The sequence below is a fragment of the Lonchura striata genome, chromosome Z (genome assembly GCF_046129695.1).
Source record: "Lonchura striata isolate bLonStr1 chromosome Z, bLonStr1.mat, whole genome shotgun sequence".
Classification (NCBI taxonomy): Eukaryota; Metazoa; Chordata; class Aves; order Passeriformes; family Estrildidae; genus Lonchura; species Lonchura striata.
Window position 1 is genome coordinate 66,293,080 of NC_134642.1, and position 11,034 is coordinate 66,304,113.

The following is an 11,034-nucleotide window of genomic DNA, read 5'->3' on the forward strand; positions in this document are numbered from 1 at the left end:
ATAACTAATCTATACACACATTTTTATACCTAGTTAAAGAGAAATCATGTAGCAAAATCACAAATCATGTTATTTTGTTAAATTTACTCAAAGAATAAAACCCTTTTTCTTTACTTACTAAGTATCAGACCTTAGCATTTTGGAACCGCAGCTCCAAAACTCTACAAACTTTGTTGTAATAATCCATTCCTATCCAAATCCATTATATACTAAGTACATATTTATCTGGAACTTTAACCTAGATTATGAAAAATAAAATTCACAAATACATTGTAGAATGGGTCTTCATGGCAAAATTATAATAAAACTTCTTATTTTAAATTATTGTGCCGATACACTCAATTGCTGTATAAATTTTATTCTTAGTTTTGCAATGCTTTACATTCTGACTCACTGAAGAGCCTCTGATTTTACGCATCACTGCACATTTTTTCCTCTATAAGTAAGTATCCTTTATATCCTTTACCACTGTTTGGTAGGGTGAACCAACCAGAGAAACTGGATGTACATAATATATATGTGGCTATTTTCACTTCTACAATCCCCTACCATATTTGTTAGGTTGGCCTTAGAAAACAAACTTTCCAGCCTTAACCCTCATTTAAATACTGAAAAAATGCATGATGGATTATTATTATAATTGTTGTTGTTGTTGTTATTATTGGCAAAACAGGGCTGGCAAACCTGAGTGGAGAAAAGAAATTATTTGACTGTCTTCTCATTTTACATCATGGCAAATACAAATTAATTCTATTTGCTATCACTGGGGACAACTAAAGTCAATAGGTCAGATAATGTCCTAGTTTGTAAATGTTGATTTCTAACACTGATGCCCCCACTGCAGAAAAATCTTCTCACTTGTTTACCCTAAAGGACAACAAAGCTCTCATCCCAAGAACAGTAGCTATGTGTTTGTTCTCTGTGTTTAATTCTGACAGCAAAATCATCCTCTGCAGTGGTATGGAGGAAAAGATAGCAAGCACAGAATATCTGAGGGGCAAAACAAGAAATGGAATGTGGAAAAACTGCCAGAGACAGATCCTGTGAAGACTATGCCCCACACTTGCACCAATCCTTTGTGACATCTAATACACACCAAGATATACCTGACATCATGAAATGGCAAGGCAGGTTTTGAGCTAAAAAACTGTATGAGAAAACATGTAAGATAACCCAATGACTTTGTCATGCCTAGTTACAATTGGAAATTATAAGGAAAAAAAATGTTAAAATGGATTCCCTTACAATTCAGACTATACTGTGATTCTGTGATTTAGTGATGATAGCTTTTTTTTCTCCACTTTTATTTCCTTTTTAAAAAATATATAATTTCTATTACTTTTGAAAGGTCTTTTTTTTTTTCTCTAATTTGGCAAACAATGACCAAAGAAGTTCTATACTGGAATAAACTCTCTCCAGTTAGTTCATTCTATATTGTACATAAAATATAATCTATATTGCATATAGTATATGTACATGTGTGTATAAATACAGACAGAGATATACATATATGTATATATGTGTAACTATAAATAATGCACAGCAGTGATGATGCCCGTAAGACATAGAGAACAATTCAGAGACACCAAATCAGCTCTCATATCATACTCTCAAAGTGCTTGAATTTGGTGGGCTGGATTATATTCTTCTTATTGAACAAGGTGGCTGAACATTCCTGCTATGCTAAAACTCAAAGTTAAGAATGAAACCAGGAAAGACCTCTCTGAAAGTAACTCGGCCTGGTAGTCTGTTAGTGTCTACTCAAATACAATAAATATTTGACACTCAGTAATTTTAACCTTCTACAGACATTCATAAAGAGATCTTGATTTTGCAATACTACCAACATCATTCATTGCCTTCAGCAGAAAGATGCAAGCATCTTTAAAAGACAGTGCAAACTGCCAAACCATAAATATTTAAAGATACTTTTTTTTTGATCATTTGTGTTTGTAAACATGCTGCTATAGACCACAATATAATGATATACAATATGCTGTATTTGTACTTCATGCATTCACAGAAAGAAGTAATTCATACACTACAATACCAGAAACTGTGAAAAAAAGGCAAAGGCTGTGGAATGTCAAATAAATGGGAAGAATGTGCCAATATCTGATATAATTAGACTTTTGGGATCTTCAACATCTTTTCATTTTTGATTTTTAAAATTTATATTTCAAGATAATATTTGTATTCCTATTACTCCAGTGATGGTGTCTGGGCAGCAAACACTATCACAATAAGCCTCTCTTATATGTGCTTCTCAAAATGAGCATGCAGATGAACTATCCACATTTATCTTTAGAAAAAAATTTATTTGAAGATTAGCCTGAGGCAAAAACATACCCTGGAATCAAATCTAAATGAAAACCATCTAATAATAAATTTTAGAGATGAAAATAAGATCTAAGAGCTGATCTAGTCAATCCTCTCAAGAATGCAGGATTGTAACCTGCAGTAAGTTCTCTGGAGTACTCCACTCTGGATTTAAATGGATCAGACTATGGAGTCAACACTATTTTCTTTCAATCTAATCTTTGACCATATGTAACAGGTGACAAGTTAGACATAGGTTTGGGCTTCACATGAGGGAGTTAAGGTACAGGGATGAAATATTAAAAACAGAACAAAATCCAGTTTAAAGCTGAAAATACAGAAGATTGTATCCATTCATGAGAAATACCAATTTTATGTATGATAGTGTGAACCTAAGACTCTGTTTTAGCAGCTCCTAATTATAGGAGATGCTGAACTTAAAAGACAACATAAGACAATAAAGACTGCCTGAAAAGCAGGGACCTTACAGGATTGGGCTCAAAGACTGGAAGTCAGTACAGCATATTTTTTGATAACCTAAATTCCTACAGATACTTGAATATATACTGCTCATGAAACACTCACAAAAATATCCACAAGCTTACGTTTTTATAGATGCAAATAGATTAACATTCTAAATTTCACTGAGAAATAAAACCTTTATGTTATATATAGTATTCTAAGTTTATTGTGTGTACAGCCAGGAAATGTTTCTGCATGTGATATAATTCTAGGAAAAATGTCATGAAATGTCTGACTTTCATTTCTATGAACTGGCATATCTCTTCAGTGATACTCTATTCATTTTTCAGATGTTGAGAGAGATGAGCAAAACAAGTGAATATTTCTAAGTGAAATGCTTCAAACTTGTATACTTTCAAAGTGACAGAAATATTTCAAAAATGTACCTCATTTATACTCAAAATTGAGACTTCCCCTTGGAGAATTTGCAGGTTTCAGCATTGTCTATCAGCATCATTTAGAGCAGGATGCAGCATTTATAAGTCATTACTTGTTATTAAATGTAGCTGCATTTCAAATGCAGCATTTAGAAGTCACTACTTGTCATTAAATGTAGCTGTATGTTCAAGAGGCTTGTAATAATAGCCTTTAATTAAACCGCAGACTGTTAGAGGTTTTCTGTTACCCTTTGAAGTTCTTAATGATTAGTTACATCCAGTCTTTTATGCCACACTTAAGATTAAATTAAATAATTAAATATACCTACAAGAGAAAGAAAGATTTTATATATTTTAATTTGATTTCTAAATTTCAAGGTTCTTTAAAATAATAGCAGATGTTTTGATTTTCTTTTGTGGGCACACCAGAATGTGACATACACTTAAAAAACCAGCAGATTTTTAGGGGAATAATCAGTAAGCATGATGTATGTAGATGAGATGTTTTGTATGCATGGCTGGCAAAAGTGCTAATTAAATAGTTGGTATTCAAGGCTATGCTCGTTCATTGTTTAGTGACATACAAATCCAGTGATGTGTGCCAGCAGACATTTTAAGTGGAATGTTTTCTTCTCTATGTTCTTTGTCATGAAATGGAGACACCATGATGAGAAAGCTAGTGTAAGCAAAACACTGAAATATGCTTTAGTAATGTTTTAACCATGTGTTGTTACTAGTCTACTTTTCTAAAGAATTTTTAATTTCTTTCTGCTCATGAGGATATTATCTGTTATGACTGATGAGTATTAAACCATATTCAGGAATAATTTTCTCACTAAATTTACATAAATGGCTAAATGCTAATGCACCAAATGGGGCTTACTACATCTGGTACAGTAAGTATGCTTCTGCAGGTTTTCTGCAATCAATCTCCTGTATTTCATTAGCAGCCAGATAAAGGTCTTTTCTGAAAAGGGAAAATAATACCTATTGCGTGTACTCTGAGAACTGATGATGCCTGGGATGATTTCTACAGGGTGATTAGAACCCAGTCTAGAATTAAAATTTTCATTATACTGAAAATAAAGTTCTTTTGCAAGTATAGCTAAATGGACAGCCTAGGCTTTCCACATTTAACATTGAATACTGACTTGAAAACACACATTACCCATTATTTTAGTTTTGCAATTACTGATGTATCTCTAACACTCCCTGTTAAATCTGTAGCTGCTGAAATCTTTCCATCTCCTCACTGTTTCTCAGTGTAAGTTAAAATTGCTGTTCTTCTCTTACTGTTACATACACTCACCTTTTATCCATGTTAACTCTTCCCTTCTTGTCCTTCTTTTAATAGATATTCTATGCATTAGAAAATATACATTATAATTGAAAGCAAGTTCTCTATAAGAATGGCACCATTATTGTAATATTATTAACCCAAAACAAACTCCTTACAGTTAATGAAGGAAACTTGGTTCTCTATCTATTTTTTATTTTTATCCGGAAAAAAATTATTTTTATCAGGAACAAACCTGGTGCAAAAAAAAAGTGCTGTTTAAAAATAAATGCATGCTTTTTCCTACACTTATTTTGAATTAGTCTTGATAAATAATTAAGTAATTCATAATAGATTATTAATATCCATGCAAGATGCAATGGTCTTATGAATTTCAAAGGTGTTTTCACTACAGTAATTGATTTATCAGTAAAAAATTTACATAATCACACTTCCAATCCAGACTGGATAGATACCAGAAGGACATCCAGGAATGTGCATAATGACTCTGGGCATTAGATTAACTTAATAATATAATGCTGTGCAAAATGTTATCATGTATTACATAGCTGTATATGATGAATAATTTTTAAAATATGAAAGCAAATAATCACTTTCTCTTCTCAGTTTTATTTTAAGCAAAACAAAATATTTGCACACAGACTAGGAATTAAATTATTCTATAAGAAATAAAGTATTATACCTACAAAACTAGAATAAATTAAATTAAAATATAATTTACAATATCATCCTGGAGTCTTTCTCCAACTATTGTGGGAAATGTCAGTTTAATTACACTATCATTAAATGGTTACTTGATTTTTTGTAATTTAGTCTATCATTAATCATTGGGATAAATGACAATGCAGGGAATAAATGGAAATTTTCAATACCGTCAATACTCACAATCTGGGGACAGAAGTAACACACTTCTGGTAACTGTATTATGGATCTGTATTATGGAATTGTGTTAACTATGAATATTCCCTGAGCATATGAAGTCACAGAATCAGAGAAGCACAAAACTAACAAAGCTGGAAAAGATATTTTGGAGACAAATGAGGTAGATTGTAAGGATATGAGGGAACATAGTAAACTCACTTCATGATTTTGCAAGTGCTGATACAGATTGTAGGTTTCCAGATTCAAAGCTATGAGTTTGAACATGCCAAATGCCCATGTATATAAAAGAGGATCTGCATAGCTGTTATATGAGCCCAGCCATATAAGAACGATGGGAATTTAGAGGAAGACATGAATTTAATATTCATAAATTTCCCAGCAATATATTTATGTCCACTGGTAGAGATATTGGTAACTCATAAAATTCCAAGTACTGAGCTGAAATGGAATTTGTACTATGTATGCTTACACCAACTACAGCCATAGAGAAGTGGTCTGTTTTGAAATAATTTTCTGATGAGAAAAATAAGTGAAGAATTATCTCTGGCTCTGTTTCAGCCTGTACCATCACCAGCCTGTACCTTCCTACACACCTAGAGTGAATTCTGAGATACTACAACAGCAATTGCTTTCCGTGACAGAAAATAGCTAAAGAGAGTAATTCATATATATACTGCATATGTGTGATACCATCCTTTCTGTGCAGGTTTTCTGTTACTGACTCCAGCTTTCCCATACAAGGTTACTGTAGGTTAGATTTCAGTTATATTAAACTAGTCCTGTTATTCTGATGATAATTATATTACTTTATTACACCCTAAAATCTTGTTTCTTAAAGATAGTATTCTACATGACAATGATACTGGAGTATTTTTATGTTAATGTCCTTTTCAGTCAACTGATAATATTAACAGAGACATGCTTTTAAAATATCATAGTTAGGTAACTATTATATGCTCCTTTTCATTGACACAGGGTTTATTCTGAAGGAAAAATGATCCCATTCAGACAATATAGGTTCTTTTTCAAAAGGGGAAATGCTGCTCCTATTTGAGTCACAGATAGACTTACCAAGTTTTGACCAAAAGCACAGAATATTAATTTTTCCCAATAAACTATTCTAAGACTCTAAAGAAGAAAAACTGCTGACTGTCTCACATATTCATTTACTTATAAAGTTCATTTTGACTTGGCTTCTACTTTCCCCATGCTGAGGTACAAACTGGACGTAAAAAGGCTAAGTAGAAGGTGATTCCATATCACAATTCCCTGTGCACTTATTTATTACATTGGTGTGCTGATCTTGTTCCCTTCTGCAACCTTGCTCACCCGCCTTATGGTACCATCAAAACCATAACAGTAATTAAGCAAAGATCTGAGTTCTTATCTCAAACTACACTTCAGCACAGATATTTAAATAATCAGTGTTGAGGAGGAGTGAATACCCATTCACTATTACTCATGGTGTGAATCTTGGGCCTGTCCTGGGTAGTCCCAGGATCTGGACTTCAATGATCCTTGTGGATCCTTTGTAACTTAGGACATTCTATGATTCTGTGTCTTCAGATTTCAGTAAGAGCTGAAGGAACTGAAGCAATATGGCAACAAAGCATCTACACCTGAAGGAGAAAGATCAGTTTTGCCCTTAACTCAGTGTATCCCATGATTTTCCTTACATTAAATATTAGTGTTTACCATTCTAGCAAAAATCACTTTTAAAATGTGTTTTTATGGTATAGGCGGGGCACAGACATTTCAGAGGCGGTTATGGATTTTTAAAGGTACAGCAAAGCACCTTGAGTATGAGGTGACAGCAGGGCCCTCCAAAGAGCCTTTCAGTGGCGCATGCAGAGCGGGCAGGTTGAGCCACACCTAACCATGCTGCGGAGCCAAGATGGTATCATGAGCCCTACCTAGCATGATGTCTCCTTAATCCTTCCTGTGTTGCTATGACTTACAACAAGTTGAAATGTCCATGCACGATGTAATTAACTGGCCTTAGCAATTACTTAAGAGCTGGATAAGACCTGGACCTTTTTGGTTGTGTTTTTGTTTTGTTTGTTTTGTTTGTTTTGGTTTTTTGCTTGTGTTGGTTTTTTTGGTTGGTTGGTTGGTTGGTTTTTTGGTTTTTGTTTTGTTTGGTTTGTTTTTGGTTTTGGTTTTGTTTTTTTCGGCTGGGTACTAGCGGGAAGAGGAGTGGCACTCACTGCCGCATCCATCCCATGTCACCTGAGAAACTCCAATCGGAGCTGCCGCTGAGCTGCGGGAACAGAGCCCGGCGACTGGACCGCAGAATCCCCGCGGCTGGGCTGAGGCTGCGGAAGCTGGGGATGCTCTTCAGTGGCTCTGCCGCAGATCTGGGTCGGTGGCTTGGGCTTCGAACCAGCAGGATCAGCTTGTGGAGACATGGAAGGAAGTGCAGCATGGCAGGGAATCCGCGGGACGAACACAACGTCTCCGTTTGCCAGGAGAATTCCCATCCCCTCTTCTATCCCTTCACGACCTCCGCAAGAATGGATTAGTATTAGTTGTACAGAATTAGGGGGAAATAGGTTTTTGAGCACCAGATGTTAAGACACAGACTGAACATTCCCTTTCCACTGCATTACTGCATACATCCCTAAAATCAGGCTGTACATCTTGATGTCAGAATCAATCCTAATCTCCACAAAGTGGATCACATAAATTCATCTCTGTCAGACTCTGACCCTGACTGGTTCACAACAGTTTCACACTATAAATTATGGATGTATATGTATACATACTCAAATGTATGTCTATAATTATATGATTATACACCAGTGAGAGCCTCAGGAAGAATAAAACAGGTTACTATTGACAAGCAAGAGCACAGTCAAAGAGCTCCTTTCTCCTTCCCACTCCCAGAAAGGGTGATAAGAAATGCCCTAATATTTACTTCATGCACTTGCTGTTTAACAGAAAATCAAATCATCAAAGTATGACATTTTCTTTCTTCTAAAGTAAAATAATGAAGAATGTAAAGGGGAATAAATGTGCTCAGTCCAGGGTGAGTAATCTCTGGAAGTGGTGTATGCTTTAAAAATTTTAATGGCCTTTTTTAATAGTGTTCCTGTGGGACACCTATGCACATATACCCCTCCTTCTAGCCAAAAGAAGTCAGAAAACTATTTTAAATTCACATGAGAAGAGAGGAATCTGGCTAACAGGTAGTGTGTCCTTGGCTTCTCTACAAAAAAAAAAAATTTCATAACACCAATTTTAATTGAAGCCAAAATAATTAATCTACCCTATGCTATTGCATATTAATGGCAACTGCAGGAAAGTGGAGGTGTGCACATGAATATATCCGTTCATACAAACAACACTTCTTTGGTAGGTGAAAGGAGCTCCCCCCTCCAACAGCTGCCAGCTTTTGTACAGCAGGCAGGGGACTGGTGAAGAACTGGCTTCTCTTTAAACCTCCCCATCACCTGCCTCTGTTGTCCTGCTTCTGCTCCAGATCCAGATGGCCTCATGACCTGGTTTCACGAGCAAGTCAGAAAATCATTTATCTAGCACCAATACCTGCCATGTTACCCTGCCAGTCCTCTGCCTGCACCATGCGCCAGCATTCCCAGTGTCCAGGGCTGCAGCGATGGACCTGCTGAGAAATGAGCAAGTGGAGCTGCTGAAGGGATGTGTTACTCAGCACAAGGGTAGTTGCTTATCATTTCAAGGTTTTTATGTCTGGAACTGTACTGTGCTTCATGAAATGCAGACAGAATCTTCACTCAGATTTGAAACACAGACATTCTAACAAAGCACACACAACTAATTCTTCACCATGCCTTTGAACTGTTTCATAGTCTTCACTGTGTATGAATCCTGAGCAGATGCCTGACCTGAACAGCAGTTATAACCAAAGCCATTATAAAGTGAAGATAAAAACCCAGTAGTTAAAACTTAAGAGAACTAAAAACCATCTTTCTGGTACCTGTGTTAACACTGAGATGCCCTGGTGGATTTTCTCCAGCACCTGAAGAGAAACATTTCTCATTGCTTTGCTTGTGTCATTTCTGCTGAACATTAAAAAAGACATAATCTTCTAGACTCATAAAAAGTGATTTGTATACTGTAATGTACATCTGCTAATATTTTAGCAGTCCTAAGCTGGAGGGTTAAAATAGTTGATGAATATAAGTTTGTTTGCACAATTTATTTTTTTAATTTCATAAGAAGTAGTTTGGTTGCTTGAAATTTTCAGGAAATTATTATCTAGCTCTATGAACTGAAGCCATCTTAGGAAAATTAAAGTGTTTGTCTCGATGAAATTACTTGTAAATGAACTCGTTTTTTCCCTCTGCCTTCTTTTGTTGTATTTCATCGCTAGCAATGATATTAGTTCTAGTGTGGGAAAATATTATAATTGAGATCTGGTAAGTTATTTGCAGACTTCAAGTTTTTCTTTACACTGTGCTGACATTTAGTACAGCCTCGTTGGGGAAAACAATGCTGCCATTCATAGCTCTAGACATAGATTTCAATCGACTTAAGCAGGCATAATGGAACTTGGTCATTCACCAGTTACCCATATTGTGTTCTCAAATTTTCTCTCAGCAAAAGTATAATGACTCAGTATTTTGCGGTTGCAGAGACAAGGACCCAGAACAAGAGACACCAGTTTTGTCTGACGGTGTGAGAAAGTCGTCAAGGGATCTTTTCTTCCAGATGGTGTTAAATTCAGCTGCCTTTTTAACATTGGCCTTGCATGGAAATCTGCTGTTCTCTTTTCACAAGGAATAAGCCCCAATCCCTGCTAGTTAACATGCATACTCACACAACCTGCAACTGCCTTTCAACTGTTTTACAATGCACTGGTGTGCTAAATAAACTTGATCCCGTCTCCTCCAGTACTGGAACTGACTCGGAGAGAAATGCCCGCTTATAGTTCAACTTTTTGGGTTTGGGTTTGGTTTCACTTCTTGTAACATACAGCTTTTTCTTTGTTTGATAGAGTGACTTTTTTTCCACAGAAGCTTTGAGGGAACAACACGTAACAGGTGTAACAGATGATCCTAGGGAAGGATTACATTTCCTAGTTACTTGCTGCGTGAGCCTGTTAAAGCATAAAAATGAGGGCCTGTTATCACACTCTTTTTCCCTAAGTCAGAAGTTTACTGTGTAGAATAAAAGGTTCAGAGAAATGGGTCTCTGCTCCTGAAAAAGTGAAGGAGTAAGAACAGTAATAGTAATAATAGCAATAATAGCCAATCATATTTTATTGATTGATAATCACATGACACTATTAGGGTACAAGACAATTTAAGATGACAATGGCAAACACGCCGATTATAATGCTGCTGTTTTCTCTGATGTTTTCTTTCACAAATTTACACCAATACGCAAGCAACAGCTTAAGTAAATTAACCCCATTCATGCCTAAGTAAACAAGGGATTTTCCCAGAAAACAGTTTATCGCCTTAATGAAGCTCGTTGAGAAACAAGACCGCGCTCTTTGTCATGTAAAGTTTAATTGTAGTAGACAATAGCTCTAGGTAAACAGCAACCCTAGACAAGCAGTTAAATGAAAGGGGGGCACTCTGCGGTGAAAGCCGGGTGGCTCAAACACGTTTCCGATGTAAATAAACACAGCTCCCCTCGCCGGGCGCTGCAGCA